Here is a 16243-nt window from a genome sequence, read left to right on the forward strand (position 1 = left end):
CTGGGAATATGAGATAATTTCTGGGAATATGAGATTCTGTGTAGTTTTCCCCCCACCCCCATGGGATGGGATATATGTCCTTGCTTATGTTTGTTTTTGTGTTTTTTTTTTACCTTCACCTTTTCCTTTCACTATGGCAACTCTTTCTTTTTGGTACTTGTCATTTTAATCACTCTAAAAAAGGTAGCATTGCTCACTTAATATGTGACTGGCCCAGCAAAGCTGTTCACCAACTTTCTCTGTCTAGGCATTGTGGCTGTACTGTAGCTCTGCCACTCAAGTATTAGGGTACATCTTTCACAAGAATTGCAAAGTCTTCAAGCAGACTTGAATACATATAAGACGACGACTCCTCCTCTGCCTCTTCCCCCTCCCTCTACTGGAAAAGTTTTGTAGCAGTAACAGTACAGGGCCAGTGAAGTAACTCACTTGGTTAGTGCACCACCATGTCTGTGAGCCAGGCTTGAGCCTGGTGCCAGCCACATTGAAGGGAGCTTTCGTGCTGTGGTCTCTTTCATTCTCTCTGCCTTTTTGTCTCTCTGTTATAAAATGCATAAATAATTAATAGTATAAAACCCAGAAGCCTTAACATCTGCAGTTTGTCCAGTCCCATACTTTTGGCTAAAGATAAAGGGGTTTCCTAACTTGTCATTTTATATACATTCATTAAGAAAAGACTTTATGCTTAAGGTTCAGTGCGTCCTCATGGGCGCATACTTTATGGAGAGACTGTAATAGTACAAATTCCAAAAGAATGGCAAGCATTCCTTTGAATCATAGAATATGCAAGTGTTTGGAGCCTGTATACTAGCGAATTGTCATAAAAATTGTTTTTGCAAATAAAATTCAAGTAGTTATCTATATGATTTATGTTTGATGAAATTAACCACCAAGTAAATTTTAATAGACAAAAACATTTGGTAGGTCAAACATTTTAGTAACTTCCAATGACTTCAGAGACATAGAAATTTTATATAAGAAAATCTGTGTGGGTTAAAGTTGTAATTTACAACTCAATTAAGATACAGATACAGTCAAACATAAGTTTAGGAAAATAATTTGAAGGCACAAAACTGATATAGACCCTTCACCATTTTATTTTTTCACATGAAAATATAAAGAATTGCATTTGACAAAGACAGATGTAAAAATTGTTGTAAATGTTATAAATAAGTGACCTACTGCCAAGTTCTTAGTGTCCAAAATAAATTAATCATCCTAGACCTCCTATAACATGGACCTAAGTAAACATCTGTCTTAATGTTGTACAGAGATATTTTGGCTGGGCTTCAAACTTGCCATTCACTTTCTATGTGGACAGTGCTTTATTAGGACAGAAATGTCTGAATTATCATTCCTTAAGTAAAATGACACTTAGATGTTTAAGAGGTGAAAGTTGCAGTGATTTTCCATTTCCTCTAACCGTAAAAGAACTAAGATATTAATCCATTCATTCCAGATTAATCATGTTAATTTACAAACAAAAGTGGCTACCTTCCAGGAGCTTACATTCTGTTAAATGTAATGACACTTAGATTACCAGTAACCTGAATTTCCTACTTAACGGAAAGGTTTCGTTCATAATAAATCATCCCCAAGAATATAGTCATCAATGTCCACGGTTTCTACTTTGTCTGGGGGGAGAAAACAACAACAAAAGCATCCTTATAAGGCTTTTCTAACTTCTGTGTTTATGATCCGTCAAAATAAAGTGCAGCAGCCTGGGAACGCAGGAGATCTAATCCGATCGTGGGAATGACATTCTTTCTGGGCTGTTTCCTCTCTTTGAAATCAAGAGTGTTTGCCCCCCTCCCTTGTCTCATCATTAAGATAAATTAATTCTCCCTCATCTTTCTACCCAACTGCAGCAGCACAATGCAACAGAGGATAATTGTACCAGCCCAGTGTCTGGGGCTTGCTCTGAAAGCAACAGGTATGGAGGAAATGATAAACAAACACGCCCATTGTGGACTGTAGGTCACTTGCTCTAGGCCCAGCAGCAAAGCCTCCCAGCCAAAGGGCATTCTCCATTAGGGTCTCAGCTGGCGAGCGCTGTCAATCTCCAGGCACCCGCGCCCACGCTCCCTCTCAGTGAACCCCAGAGCCAGTCTGGGAAGCCCCGGTGACCAGGAGGACTGACCCCCAAGGCCGGGCGGTCTGGAACTTGGAAGGGTCTGCAGAAAAGTGGTCCCGAAAGAGCCACCTGGGCACGTGCGTGACACTCACCTGTTCACATGCTCCAGGCCCAGGAGAGCCGCGCGCGGTACCCCACAAGTTCAGGCTGGGTCCCCGGGTTGGCGCAGCCCTTGGGTGCTGCGCGGCCCGGCCCGCGGGTGGCGTTTCCAGGCTGCGATCGCGGGCGGGTGGCGGGGGGTCTCTGTGCCGGCTCTCGCTTCACTCGCGGCGGCGGAGGGACTGCGGCAGGACTCGAGCCCAGCCGCCCAGCCTCCGCGCTCCGCCGCCGGGATGCTGCAGTGCGGCGCCGCAGCGCCCTCTAGCGGGCCCGGGGGTCGCTGCTCCCGCTCTACCTCCAGGCCTGAACACTGAAACACTGCCTGCACCTGTGACAATGCTTCTCTGTCCTTGATCACTTCCCAGCCGCCAGGATCTCTCAGAAGCTGCTCTTTCGGTGGCTACGGCCTCCTGTTAAAGCACCACTACGTGGTACTTTATCACTTCAGGTGATCCTCACAACACCCCTTTGAGATGCTTTTAATTATCCTTCTGATGCTCTAGTAGAAACTGAAAGGATTTATAATTTGAGACTAGTAAAATGGAATGAAATTCTAGCCCAGCTGGAAGCTGAAAGGCGCTTAGAAAGCCGAGCATTCGAATCAAATTTCTTACCTGTATGTGGAGAATGTTCTCAGAGAATGTTGTTCACATTCTCCTTAAATCAACGTGAGTTAACAGTCATAGTCTACCGTCCTCAAAACCTAGCAAAGATAGTTCAACTTCACATTGTTTCTCACTGGATACTTACAACGCTCCCTTAGGACAACGACTAGTGATTTGTTACTAAACTTTCACAGGCGAGGTTAAGTGGTGTCCCAGAGCAGTGAAAACACTTAGGTTATTTTGAAAAATCTCTTGGAAATCTGGGTGCTTTCACATAGTACTAGGTGACACCCCTACCTACCCTGAAAAACACATTGCAAGCAGGAACATGTGGGGGCCAGGAGCCAAGTGAACCATCTACAGTGTCCAGGATGACGAGTGTGCAGTCCCTAGGTCAGTGCTAGCTTGGACCAGCTAGATCTGTGGCAGAAGAAGGGCTTGCCTGGCTGAGCAGGAGGAGGTCCACTGATTCTTAGAATTCATACACTGCAAACATCGTGTCCTCTGTGGTATTCCTCACCCCCACTCCTCCTCCCCACAGCACACAGCTGCATTAGATGGTCTGGCGCTCTGTCTCATGGTGCCTGTGATCAGTCCTCAAGTTTGTATGGTACCCATGCATATGTCTCAGGCTTCTCCCATTTATTTTTGGAAATTCCAGAATGAAGGGATAGAACATGTGTCTCTGTCTTTTCAGCTTTTACCATGGTGCCTAGCATATAGAGTGTTTCCTTTTTGTTTAAGTTGCTGTATGAATCAAGGGAAAGAACAATTTGTGGCAGGATCAGATGGATTTTTTGTAATGCTAAATTTGAAATAGATTAGCCAGTAAGAAGTTAAGCATATGGTTCTGAATTTCAGGAAATAGGCCTGAGGACTAGATCTGAGCCTACAGGAAGAGAAACTAGAGCATGGTTCCACTACTCATGAAGCTTCACCTTTGTGTGATGTGAGCTATCTCCTAGCCCCCTGCAGGAAGTTTTTGAAACGTGGAAAGAACTGCTCAGACAAGGGGTTGGGAGAGACCCTATTAGAGTGCCAGCTTGCTTGCCTGAGGCTCTAAAGATCACAGGTTCAATCTCTGGCATTACTTTGTGCCAGTTAAGTAGTATTTTGATCCACTCTCTCTCCTTCCCCCATCAATTAATTAGTATTTTGCCTAAGTGCCTAGGTAGGTTATATAACACTTCACAGAATTCTAAACACATAGGACTTTGTGGAATTAACATGTCTGGATCTTACCTTCTTTTCTTATTAAATCTTGGATTCATGGAAAAACAATAGGTCATTCTTACTTTGCCAGTCTTACCAATTGGAGCAATCCAGCAGGCCCCAAGTCAGACCACTTTCGTAGCAGATCTTTAAGATCTTGCCTATCGAACTTACATTCATTTAAGCCCATAGAGGTGAGTCCTTTCTCAACTAGGAAAACATTTGCATGTACATCTGTAGGTCTGAAATACCACACTAAGAGAGATACAATAGATGTATTGTAACCTATAAGGCAAATGGTTTATCTCTAGTATGTTTCCTATATTCCTTGGGATTGTTTCTTCTGTACCAGGGATGCCATCCTGTTCCTGTGGCCTGATTCAGGGAACAATAGGAAAGACAGAGGGCACTCTGCTTTTTGGGCACCATATTATTAGCTTGCTGGGCTTGAATGCATTCTCTTGGCTTGATTTCAGCCCCCCTCCCAGAACTTCTAATACAAAACTATTAAGTCAGTGCATTAAAAACTAGAATTGTAGGTAAGCTTGTGGTTACTAGCCATGTTCATTGTAAATAGTTCAAGTAGTAGAAATAATAATAATAAAAAAGTTGGAAAGTACTCTTCAATTAATTACACTGTATCCAAACCCAACAGTTAATTTAAGAAAGCTAACAGTCCTGATAGCTAGAACATAGATGGATTGAGATATTCATTAAATGGCATATAGATATACCTAATGCCATCATGCAAATTTTAATAAATTGTTATTTTTGAAGACAAATTCACCTAATTAGGCAGAAGATAAATGGGATTGAAGCGAACCTTAAAAGCTTGCTGGAGGGGGCAGGGCAGTAGCACAGTGGGTTAAGCACACATGGTGTGAAGCAAAAGGATTCGAGTAAGGATCCCAGGCAGGAGACCCTGACTCCCCCACCTGAAGGGGGGTCACTTCACAATCGGTGAAGCAGGTCTGCAGGTCTCTTTCTCTCCCCCTCTTTGTCTTCTCCTTTCTTGATTTCTCTCTGTCCTGTCCAACAACAACAACAGCAGCAGCAGTAACAATAACAACAATAAAGGCAACAAAAATGGGGGGGGGATGGCATCCAGGAGCAGTGGATCCGTAGGCACCAAGCCCCAGCAATAACCCTGGAGGCAAAATTTTTTAAAAAAAGCTAGACTTTAGGTGTTTACTTACTTCATAAAGTATTTTTTATTTGTCATTTTTTAATTGCCTCTAGGGCTATCCAATATTATGGCAACCTTTTTTTCCTTTTCTTTTTTTGTCTTTCTGTTTTATTTGATAAGACAGAGAGAAATCTAGAGGAAAGGGAGAGATAGAGATAGATCTGCAGACCTGCTTCACTGCTCATAAAGCCTTTCCTCTGAATGTAAGAATGGGGGCTCGAACTTGGGTCCTTATTCATGGTGTGCTCTCCACTGCTGGCCCCGATAAGGTATTTCATCCCAACAATTTCTCTAAAATTGAAATGGTTACAAAATGTGGATCCAAATCCATTTTATTCAACTAAATACTAGTTCATATTTATTCTTACCTAGTTTTCATGTAGCCATATATTTGCTTTAGTCATTATACATTGACTTCTAGCTATTAAGGAAGATAGAAGGGAACTCTCCTTCTACCGCTCACATCCCCTTCCTCTTCCTGTGTTTTTACTTCTCTGTTATCTTTTTTTTCCAGTGTTCTGTGGCTCTAGTTTCCAATATGTCTTAAGCTTAGTTCTATTTAAAAGGCATTTCACCTACACTTTTCCATTACTTATTCTTTATTTTGATCCAGCCCTTCAGTTCTTTGTGAATGTTTTTTTTTTCCAGGACCATCATATAGGTACTGTATTTTGTCAATGACACTACTCATCTCTTCCTTGCCTTGCTATCTTTAGTTTATTGTATCATTACCATACCATGTATCATCACCATACTATGGCTTACTGTGATCTCTCCTTCTCCATCTTTCCTGCATGTCATATTTTGTGGTTATTGAATTGCTTATATTTTTAAATCACAAAATGGTCTCTAGGAGTGGTGGATTCATAGTGCAAGCACCAAGCCCCAGCAATAACCCTAGAAGCAAAAAAAAAAAAAAAAAAAAAAAAAAAAGTTTTTCAGTTCATTTCACTCCAAATATGGATATACTCCTTATTGATGAGAAGGAGTACCCAGGATTTAATAACCCATCAGTACTGTTTCTGGAAGGCAGGACAGCTTATAGCACAATCTCTTCTTTCCTTAGAAGACTCATTTTGAAGTTTTATAGCAAGAACTTTGTCTCTCCATGTTTTTCTCCTACTGAAGACTACTATTCTGAAGGGCAAAGTAGTAGAAAACAATCAAGGCCAAGATGCAATTCTTGACATAGAAATTGCACATGAGCTTATTAGCACCATATTCACCCAAGTTTTCTCCTTGCGTGCGTGTGAAGGACTTAGATATTTGAAAGTGAATCCCAGACAGTGTGAACAATTAGAGTTTAGGGTTTCTAAAGCAGCTTGGGAAGGTTCAAATGTCAGAAGGATAGACACAGAGACTCCAGATACTTGACCTGGATATGCCCCTGGGATGTGGCCATTTCCTGGACTGCTCATTGTCTAGTGATTCTCTGGGATCCTAATGAAAAAGCAACTGTCTGGGATCTGAAAGCTAGGTGGATATTTTGGACACCTGAGAGTCTTCAGAAAGACTAAGTTTGAGCCCAGCCAGAGCTCAGAGAACTTTGTGGGCGATATCTCAGAAAAATTCACATTCTATAATCACAGACTGTGCTTTAGCAAAAAGGGCTCTCTCCTAGGAATGATGGTGAATCTAAAATTTAACTCCCCTTTCCTGCTAAAGAAATTAAAATTAAAAAGAAGCGGAAGAAGAAAACAGGGCCTTGTCAGAAGTTGAAAAACAAAATCAGAAGAGAAAACACAAGTATTACCTGAACTGGAATTGGCGGCGTATTGCACCAAAGTAAAAGACTCGGGGTTGGGGTGGGGGGGGGGAGGATACAGGTCCAAAAAGGATGACAGAGTACCTAGTGGGGGTTGTACTGTTATATGAAAAACTGGGAAATGTTATGCATGTACAAACTATTGTATTTACGGTCGAATGTAAAACATTAATTCCCCAAGAAAGAAATTAAAAATAAATAAATAAATAAATATTTAAAAAGGTATCTCTCAGGGACAGTCACATTGGAGAGGTTTATAGAGCATAGTGTGGAGAAAGGGCTCTGAGTATTTATGGGAAAAAAGCAAACAAACAAACAGGGCCTTGAGTAGAACACAGTAGACCATCAGCAAATTAACTGTCTGCCAAAACACAATGTAACACTCTTGTAAAAGAAAACATAATTCAGAACTTCTGTTAACTACCGCCTTAAATGTCAAGCATACTATACTAGTCTGCTTGGGTGACCATAACAAAATACCACAGACTGGGTAACTGAAATGTCAGAAATTTATTTCTCACACTTCTGAAAGCTAGGACTTCCAAGTTAAGGCTATTGCAATGTGGCTTTTATTCTAAGACCACTTCTATGGACTTTTAGGTAGTTGCCATTTTTCTGGGTGCTCTCATGGCCTCTGGTGTATGGGGAAGGGTAAAGCAAGTCCTCTGGTATAATTTCTCATAAATATACTAATCCTATCGTGTGCAGGGAGGTTGTGGGGATGTGGTGGAGCCTGGCAGAGCTTGACCTGAGAGGTGAGTTCACCTGGTAAGTCTCTCTCTCTCTACGGAGGGGTTGAGCAAAAAGGGGGACACATAAACCTCAAAAGGTTGGCAGCCAAGTAAGTCTTCCCTCCCCCACAAAAACATCCTGCATCTTCTGGCCAGAGCTAGCATTCCTTAAACTTACTCCGCCCTGCATTCCCTGATACTATGGCCAGTCCTTTTGTTATCTACATATCAATCTTCTGCTTTGTCTTACAAATGACTAAAGGTCTCCTTCCTAATTCCCCACAGGGTATTGCTAATCCTGCCAATTGAACCCTAACAACAGCTGCTGGGGAGGTCCATACCATTCCAGGCCCCCTTTGCATTTCTCCACTAGCGTCCTAACCATGTACAGTATTGTCAAGCCACTTCCTTTTCTATCTTGTCTCTTCCTTGTCCTGAGCTGGAGAAGGGTGAGCTTGCAGACAGAGAGGCTGACGCTGGTTGGCACGACATGGCTTAACCAGATGTGCTACCGCCTGACTCTGGGAAGTTCAGATAAATGAAGATTTGAATTGTCCTGCTGCCACAAGCTTGGTTCTTGGGCTATCTCTCTCCCTTGCAACTCTAGCCTGACACTATCGGATTAAGCTTTTACCCTTATGATATTATTTAACTTTAACTGTTACTATACAGGCCCTATCTCCAAAGACACTCACACTGGAGTTTAGGATTTCAGCAAAGACATTTTGGGTACATACAACTATCTAGTTCATAACATATCCAATAAAAATTACTGTGTAGTCAAGAAGCATGAAAAATACTGGTAATGAGATAAAAGCTCATGGAAGTAGACCAATAGATAGATGATCTTTACTTAGGCAAGGACTTCAAAACTGCTCTGCTTATAATGCTAAATTCCATACAGGAAATTATAGGCATAAGAAGATTAAAAAAATCAAATAATCTTGTTTTTCCACTGTGGGTATTTCAGTAGAGAAAACAGTATAATTTCATAACTTAGAAATATAGAACTCAAATTTAAGAACTGGCTTAAAATTTATGGTAATATCATAAGATAGGATTAGGAAATTTAAAAATATGCTATTAGAAAATAAGCAAAATGAATTTTTTTAAGTTGATAAAATAGAACAATCAAAACAGTGTGAGAAATGGTCAGTCATAAAAGGTAAAAATGGTAAAAAATGGTAAAAATGGTAAAAATGGTAAAAAAAAAAAAAAGGCACATGTAAGTGGAGCTTTAGAAAGGGAGGGAGAATGAGATACAAAAATACATGAAGGGGGCCGGGTGGTTGATGCACCTTGTTAAGCACACACATTATAACACACAAGGACCCAGGTTCAAGCCCCTGGTCCCCACTAGCACGGATAAAGCTTCATGACTGATGAAGCAGGGCTGCAGGTATCTTTCTGTCTCTTTCCCTCTCTCCTCTCAATGTCTCTCCATTTCTATTCAATAATAAATAAATGAATTAAAATATTTTTAAAGAAATACATGAAGAAATATGAGTGTAAATTTTAAGAGTATGGTAAAAGATAGTAATCCTTCAAATCAAGAAACTCCATGAACTATAAGAAAGATAAATTAAAAGATATGTAGGCATCTCACAAACTACATACACACACACACACACACACGATAGAAAACAGAAAGAGTAGCCAGAAGAAATGAGATATTATTTTAAAGGAAAGAAGCATTTAAAATGGATAATAGATTCTGTTCATAAATTAAACACATGAGGCTGTGTACGAATGACATTTTTAAAGTATCATTTCAAACTAGAATTTTGTAATCATTCTCAAACAAAAGTTGTTTGTTTGCCAGAAAGACAACAGGGAAAAAGATAGAAAATGATTCCGGATGGAATTTAAAAAAAAAAAACCCAATAGGACAAATGTATGGGTGAAAGTTAACAGTTGTTGAAAAGTGAAGGCATAAGCGTCAAAGTACTTAGAAAGACACAAATACCTAGAAGTAAAGTGTGATGAATTGGAATATATTCCAACAGCAAACAAGCTGTAAGATGATCATATAAATTACTTTATAAGGGGATGGGAAGTGGAGAGATTTTGCATGTTCATGGGTTGGAAGAATTAACATCATCAAAATGAATATACTACCCAGAGCCATCTACAAATTTAATGCTATCCCCATTAAGATCCCAATCACATTTTTTAGGAGAATAGAACAAATGCTACAAAGGTTTATCTGGAACCAGAAAAGACCTAGAATTGCCAAAACAATCTTGAGAAGAAAAAACAGAACTGGAGGCATCACACTCCCAGATCTCAAATTGTATTATAGGGCCATTGTCATCAAAACTGCTTGGTACTGGAACATGAATAGACACACTGACCAGTGGAATAGAATTGAGAGCCCAGAAGTAAGCCCCCACACCTATGGACATCTAATCTTTCACAAAGGTGCCCAGACTATTAAATGGGGGAAGCAGAGTCTTTTCAACAAATGGTGTTGAAAAAAATGGGATGAAACATGCAGAAGAATGAAACTGAACCAGTATATTTCACCAAATACAAAAGTAAATTCCAAGTGGATCAAGGACGTGAATATTAGACCAGAAACTATCAAATACTTAGAGGAAAATATTAGCAAAACTCTTTTCCGCATAAATTTTAAAGACATCTTTAATGAAATGAATCCAATTACAAAGAAAACCAAGGCAAGCATAAACCTATGCGACTACATCAAATTAAAAAGCTTCTGCACAGCAAAAGAAACCACTACCCAAACAAAGAGACCCCTCACAGAATGAGAGAAGATCTTTACATGCCATACATCAAGACAAAAGGCTAATAATCAGAATATATAAAGAGCCTGACAAACTTAACAACATCCAAAATCTCCCCACCCAAAAATGGGGAGAGGACATGGACAGAATATTCACCACAGAAGAGATCCAGAAGTCCCAGAAATACATGAAAAAATGCTCCAAGACTTTGATTGTCAGAGAAATACAAATCAAGACAACAATGAGATGTCACTTCACTCCTGTGAGCATGTCATACATCAGAAAAGGTAGCAGCAACAAATGCTGGAGAGGTTGTGGGTTCAAAGGGACCCTCCTGCACTGCTGGTGGGAATGTCAATTGGTTCAACCTCTGTGGAGAACAGTCTGGAGAACTCTCAGAAGGCTAGAAATGGACCTACCCTATGATCCTGCAATTCCTCTCCTGGGGATATATCCTAAGGAACCCAACACACCCATCCAAAAAGATCTGTGTACACATATGTTCTTGGCAGCACAATTTGTAATAGCCAAAACCTGGAATCAACCTAGTTGTCGTACAACAGATGAGTGGCTGAGCAAGTCGTGGTATATATACACAATGGAATACTACTCAGCTATTAAAATGACGATTTCACTGTTTTCAACCGATCTTGGATGGAGCTTTAAAAAATCATGTTAAGTGAAATAAGTCAGAAAGAGAAGGATGAATATGGGATGACCTCACTGTGAGGCAGAAGTTGAAAAACAAGATCAGAAGTGAAAACACAAGTAGAATCTCAACTATAATTGGTGTATTGCACCAAAGTAAAAGACTTTGGGGTGGGTGAGGGGGAAAATACAGGTCCAAAAAGGATGGTAGAGGACCTAGTGGGGGTTGTATTGTTATATGGAAAACTGGGAAATATTAAACTATTGTATTTACAGTGAATGTAAAACATTAATGCCCAATAAAGAAATAAAAAAGGGGGTGGGGGTTGTATGGTAACATACCTGGTAAAGTGCACACAGTACTAAACTCCAGGACCTGGATTCAGCACCCTTGTCTCTATCTGTGAGGGATGCTCTTCTTGTGATAAAGCACTGCTGCAGGTATCTCTCTCTCTTCTCTTTCTCTCCCTCTCTCTCCCTCTCTCTCTCCCCTTAACTCCCTCCTTATCTCCCCCTTCCATTTCAATTTCTGTTTTTATCTTTAAAAGAAAGAAAATAATTGGTCCTTGGGAACAGTGGGTTCATCATGCAGACAATGAGTCCCGGCAATAACCCTGGTGGGGAAGAAAAAAAAAAAGAAAAAGCATTTATAAATCTCTTCCATAATTTGAAATATGGCAAAACAATTCATTGTAGCTAGACTAACATCTTAATAAATTTTAACCATATAGTTTTCTGTTTCTAGGAAAATACTTAAACATTACAAAGACAGCGAAAAGAGATATTAAAAGAAGGCACAAAAAGAGTACTAAAGGGCCAGTTAGATGATACATGATGGTGAAAATTGAGATAGTAGATTTAAATTCAGTTATTTTAATATTTATATTAAACATAAATGTGCTAAGTATTCCAAATATGAAGAAATTCATCAGATTGGAGCATGTGTATGTATTTTTTTTGTTTGTTTTGGTCATCATTGGGGCCTCACTGCTCCAGACCCACCTTGTTCAGATTGAAAGGGATAGAAGATAGAGATAGAGGGACAGAGAGAAATACATTATACTACTGAAATTTCCTTCAGTGTGGTAGAAGTTATACTTGAACCTGCATCATGTCCACGACAAACCAAGTGTACTATCCAAATGAGTCATCTTTTTGGCCTGCAGCTATATATTTTTTATGTACAAAAGCACACTTCAGGGGGCTGGGTGGTAGTGCACTGGGTTAAGTGGACATGGCACCAAGGACCAGCACAAGGATCCTAGTTCAAGCACCCAGTTCTCCACCTGCAAGGGGGGGGGTGTCACTTCACAGGCAGTGAAGCAGGTCTGTAGGTGTCTGACTTTCTCTCCCCCCTCTGTCTTTCCCACCTCTCTCAATTTCTCTCTGTCCTATCCAACAACAACAGCAGCAATAACAAGAGCAACAAAGGCAACAAAAATGGGAAAAAATGGTCTCGAGGAGCAGTGGATTTGTAGTGCAGGCACTGAGCCCCAGCAATAACCCTGGAGGCAGGAAACAAAAAAACAAAAACCCTTTAGATATAAAGATACTGGCTGAATATAATAAAATGGAAAAAAGACCTGTTATATAAATATTAAAAGGAAAGACAAAATCTGAAATCGATCTTCCTTTCCTACCCTTGTAAATGTGAGTCAGTCTCAAGCCCCTGTTATTATTTTTTCAATTTTTTTTTAAGTTCAGTTGAATAATTTTAGAGATTTCTTCTTTTCCTCCAGAGTTATCGCTGGGGTATAGTGCCTGTACCATGAATCTACTGCTCCTGGAGGCCATTTTTTTCCCATTTTGTTGCCCTTGTTGTTGTTATCATTATTGTTACCATTGATGTTGTTGGATAGGATAGAGAGGTGGGGGAAACAGAGAGGAGTAGAGAAAGACACCTGTAGAACTGCTTTAGTGCTTGTGAAGCGACCCCCCTTGCAGGTGGAGAGTCGGGGGCTTGAACTGGTATCCTAACCCTGGTCCTTGCGCTTCACACCATGTGTGCTTAACCCGCTGCACTACTGCTCAAGCCCCCCAAGCCCCTGTTCTTAGACATTATTTTCACTACTTCCATGGTTCAGCTGAGTTCTCTCAGAGTGATTCCCTTGTCTTGATCACCATTGGTTCCCTCCACTCTTTTTTCCCATTCTCAGCCTACCAGTTGATACTCAGAACATACTAACAGGAGTTGGTATGATAATACTGGAGTTGATCATGTCTACAGAAAAAGAAAAATGGCCAATAATATGTCTCTTTGTTGCATAGGTGTTTCATGCTATGCCCCCTTCTGTTCCTTTATAAATAGGGTTGTTGCAATGCCCTCCCCTTTGTTAGAAAGGGAAGAGACTTTACATGCCCATGTGTAGTTACAAAAACAAGTTTCTGATTGAACAGATGCTTGACCATAATCCCTGAATCAGATTTCACTCTCTGGAGTCTATTGCTGTTTATAAATTATGTTTTCAGATCACTGACATTAAATTGTCCTTTAGAACTGGAATTCTTGGATTCTTTTTGCTTATACTTCTGCTGATTTCAAAGTGGGCAGTGAGATATAGTTTAAAGATGATTTGTGTCTATGCATGTTAAAAGTGTTGAAGAGAAACAAAAATATATTGATTGTAGAAAATGCAATCTAATACTCACTTTAGTTATATATGCTGGACTTGAAGAAATTAATAAATTGAAATAAAATGGTAAAATACTTTATTGGGGCTTACTGCTCAGGTGATGTAAGATGACCTGGTAGGAAATTAGGAACACATGTGCAAGGTTCTGTCAATTTGTGGAACTAAAATATCTTGTTGATAATAAAATTCATCTTGCTATGGGCAGGAGAGATAGCATAACGGCTTTGCAAAGAGACTCTCATGCCTGAGGCTTTGAAGACCCAGGTTCAATCCCTCAAACCACCATAAGCAATATTAGGCTACAAAATTAACATACAAAAAAATCAGTGGCATTCATTTACACAAACAAACACGAAGAAGATGTCCAGAAGTCATTCCCATTCACTATAGCAGCAAAATCAATAAAATAACTAGAAATATACCTAACCAAAGAAGTGAAAGACTTATATACTGAAAACTGATTCACTCCAGGGAAATAGAAAATGACACAAAGAAGTAGAAAGATAGCCCATACTCGTGGATTGTAAGAATTAACACCATCAAAATGAATATTCTACCCAAAGCCATACACACATTTAATGTGATACCCATCAAGTTCCCACCATTGTTTTTAAGAGAATAGAACAAAAATTACAAACATTTAACTGTAACCATAAAACACCTAGAATCGCTGAAACAATTTTGAGAAAAAGAAACAGAACTGGAGGCATCACACTCCCAGATCTCAAAATATATTATGAACTGAACTCCTTTTTAAAGAGGGAGTGATGGTGGCTAAGAAGGACATCCACGTACCCAAACACCCAGAGCTCGCAGACAAGAACGTTCCCAATCTTCATCTCATGAAGGCCATGCAGTCTCTCAAGTCATGAGGCTATGTGAAAGAACAGTTTGCCTGGAGGCATTTTTACTGCTCTCTCACCAGTGAGGGTATCCAAAACCTCTTTGATGACCTCCACCTGTCCCTGGGGATTGTGCCCATCACCCTGTGCTGCAGCCATACTGAGACTAGCAGGCCATGGCCTGAAGGTCTGAGGGTGAAGGACCTACAAGATTCACAGGAGTGGAAGATGACGGAGATACTTAAAGAAGTGCTGTACCGCCTGGTGCTGACAAGAAAGCTGAGGCTGGGGCTGGTTCAGCAAACAAATTCCAGTTTAGGTGCAGATTTGGTCGTGGACATGGTCAACCACCTCAGTAAAGTTGGGAGTTTGTTCTTTTTTTTTCTCTGTGTGTATATGTGTTGAATAGACTTAGAGCTAGGAAAAAAATAATTATTGTTATAAATCCAGTTAATGTGAAGCTCTATGTCCAATGAAACAAATAAAATAAATCTTTAAAAGCTTACATACTGGGAGTTGGGCAATGGCGCAGCGGGTTAAGCGCACGTGGCACAAAGCACAAGGACCAGAATAAGGATCCCGGTTCGAGCCCCCAGCTCCCCACCTGCAGGGGAGTCACTTCACAAGTGGTGAAGCAGGTCTGCAGGTGTCTTTCTTTCCCCCTCTCTGTCTACCCCTCCTCTCTCTATTTCCCTCTGTCCTGTCCAACAACGATGACATTAATAACCACAAGTAAGGATCCCAGTTTGAGCCCCCGGCTCCCCACCTGCAGGGGTGTCGCTTCACAGGCAGTGAAGCAGGTCTGCAGGTGTCTATCTTTCTCTCCCCCTCTTTGTCTTCCCTCCTTCTCTCCATTTCTCTCTGTCCTATCCAACAATGATGACAACAATAATAACTATAACAATAAAACAACAAGGGCAACAAAAGGGAATAAAATAAATTTTAAAATTTTAAAAAGCTTACATACTTTCAATATGGATACAAACAAATATACATGTCTTCATGTCTTCAATGGATCAGGGTTATTGTCAGGAGAAGGGGCAATTTCCTTCCAGACCTCTGTATTCTTCTCAAGCTGGTAGAGCAATCAAATTAACATCAGACAGATGAATAGGAGGAAAAGAGCAAATCCAATTATACATTTGGAAGCTCGAAGTAGATGTAAATTCTGAATCCAGTTGAGAGAAATGGGGGTTTTTATCCTGAGCTAAGAAATAAGATGAAAAAAAAGGAAATAGGATGGAGCCTGGGCTTCAAGGAGAGAGGGTCGTTTACAGGATGTGGAGGTAGTGAATTGTTTGACAAAGACCAGAGGCTCTGCAATTATTTCTTGGGTCTTTCAGAATGATAGTATTCTCTGGTAGACAGTTTATCTCTGTTAAAATTCCCATTTGTGGTTGCTATCTCCTCTAATTTTAATTTTTCTGGGTAAAAAAAGTGGTAAAATTTTCTAGGGGAGGAGGGCTCTGAACTCCATCAAGACCAGGAAAGAGAAGAGGAAAAAAGTAAGGATGGTCAGAAGTAGCAATAGATGTAGCAATAGATGTAGGTGTGATTTAGGAAGAGTACGGAGGGAGGCGGGCAGGGGTGTGGGGGAATTTGGGCAGTAGTACAGTGGATTAAACTCACATGGTGAGAAGT

General features: G+C 40.3%; 1 protein-coding gene and 1 pseudogene across 2 annotated transcripts in view; one reads left to right on the forward strand and one right to left on the reverse strand.

The window, feature by feature from the left end:
* RERG (RAS like estrogen regulated growth inhibitor) overlaps window positions 1-2468 on the reverse strand; it is a 123536-nt gene extending 121068 nt beyond the window's left edge. The window contains exon 1 of one of the 2 annotated variants that reach the window (XM_060194428.1): window positions 2227-2468. The gene's annotated coding sequence lies outside the window, so the exon portion shown is untranslated. The remainder of the gene's footprint in view (window positions 1-2226) is intronic. The other variant, XM_007533149.3, reaches the window with a different exon arrangement.
* Window positions 1876-14961, forward strand: LOC103122541 (small ribosomal subunit protein eS10-like; annotated as a pseudogene).
* Window positions 14962-16243: the final 1282 nt, after the last annotated feature.

Source organism: Erinaceus europaeus, chromosome 7 (genome assembly GCF_950295315.1).
Source record: "Erinaceus europaeus chromosome 7, mEriEur2.1, whole genome shotgun sequence".
Taxonomy (NCBI): domain Eukaryota; kingdom Metazoa; phylum Chordata; class Mammalia; order Eulipotyphla; family Erinaceidae; genus Erinaceus; species Erinaceus europaeus.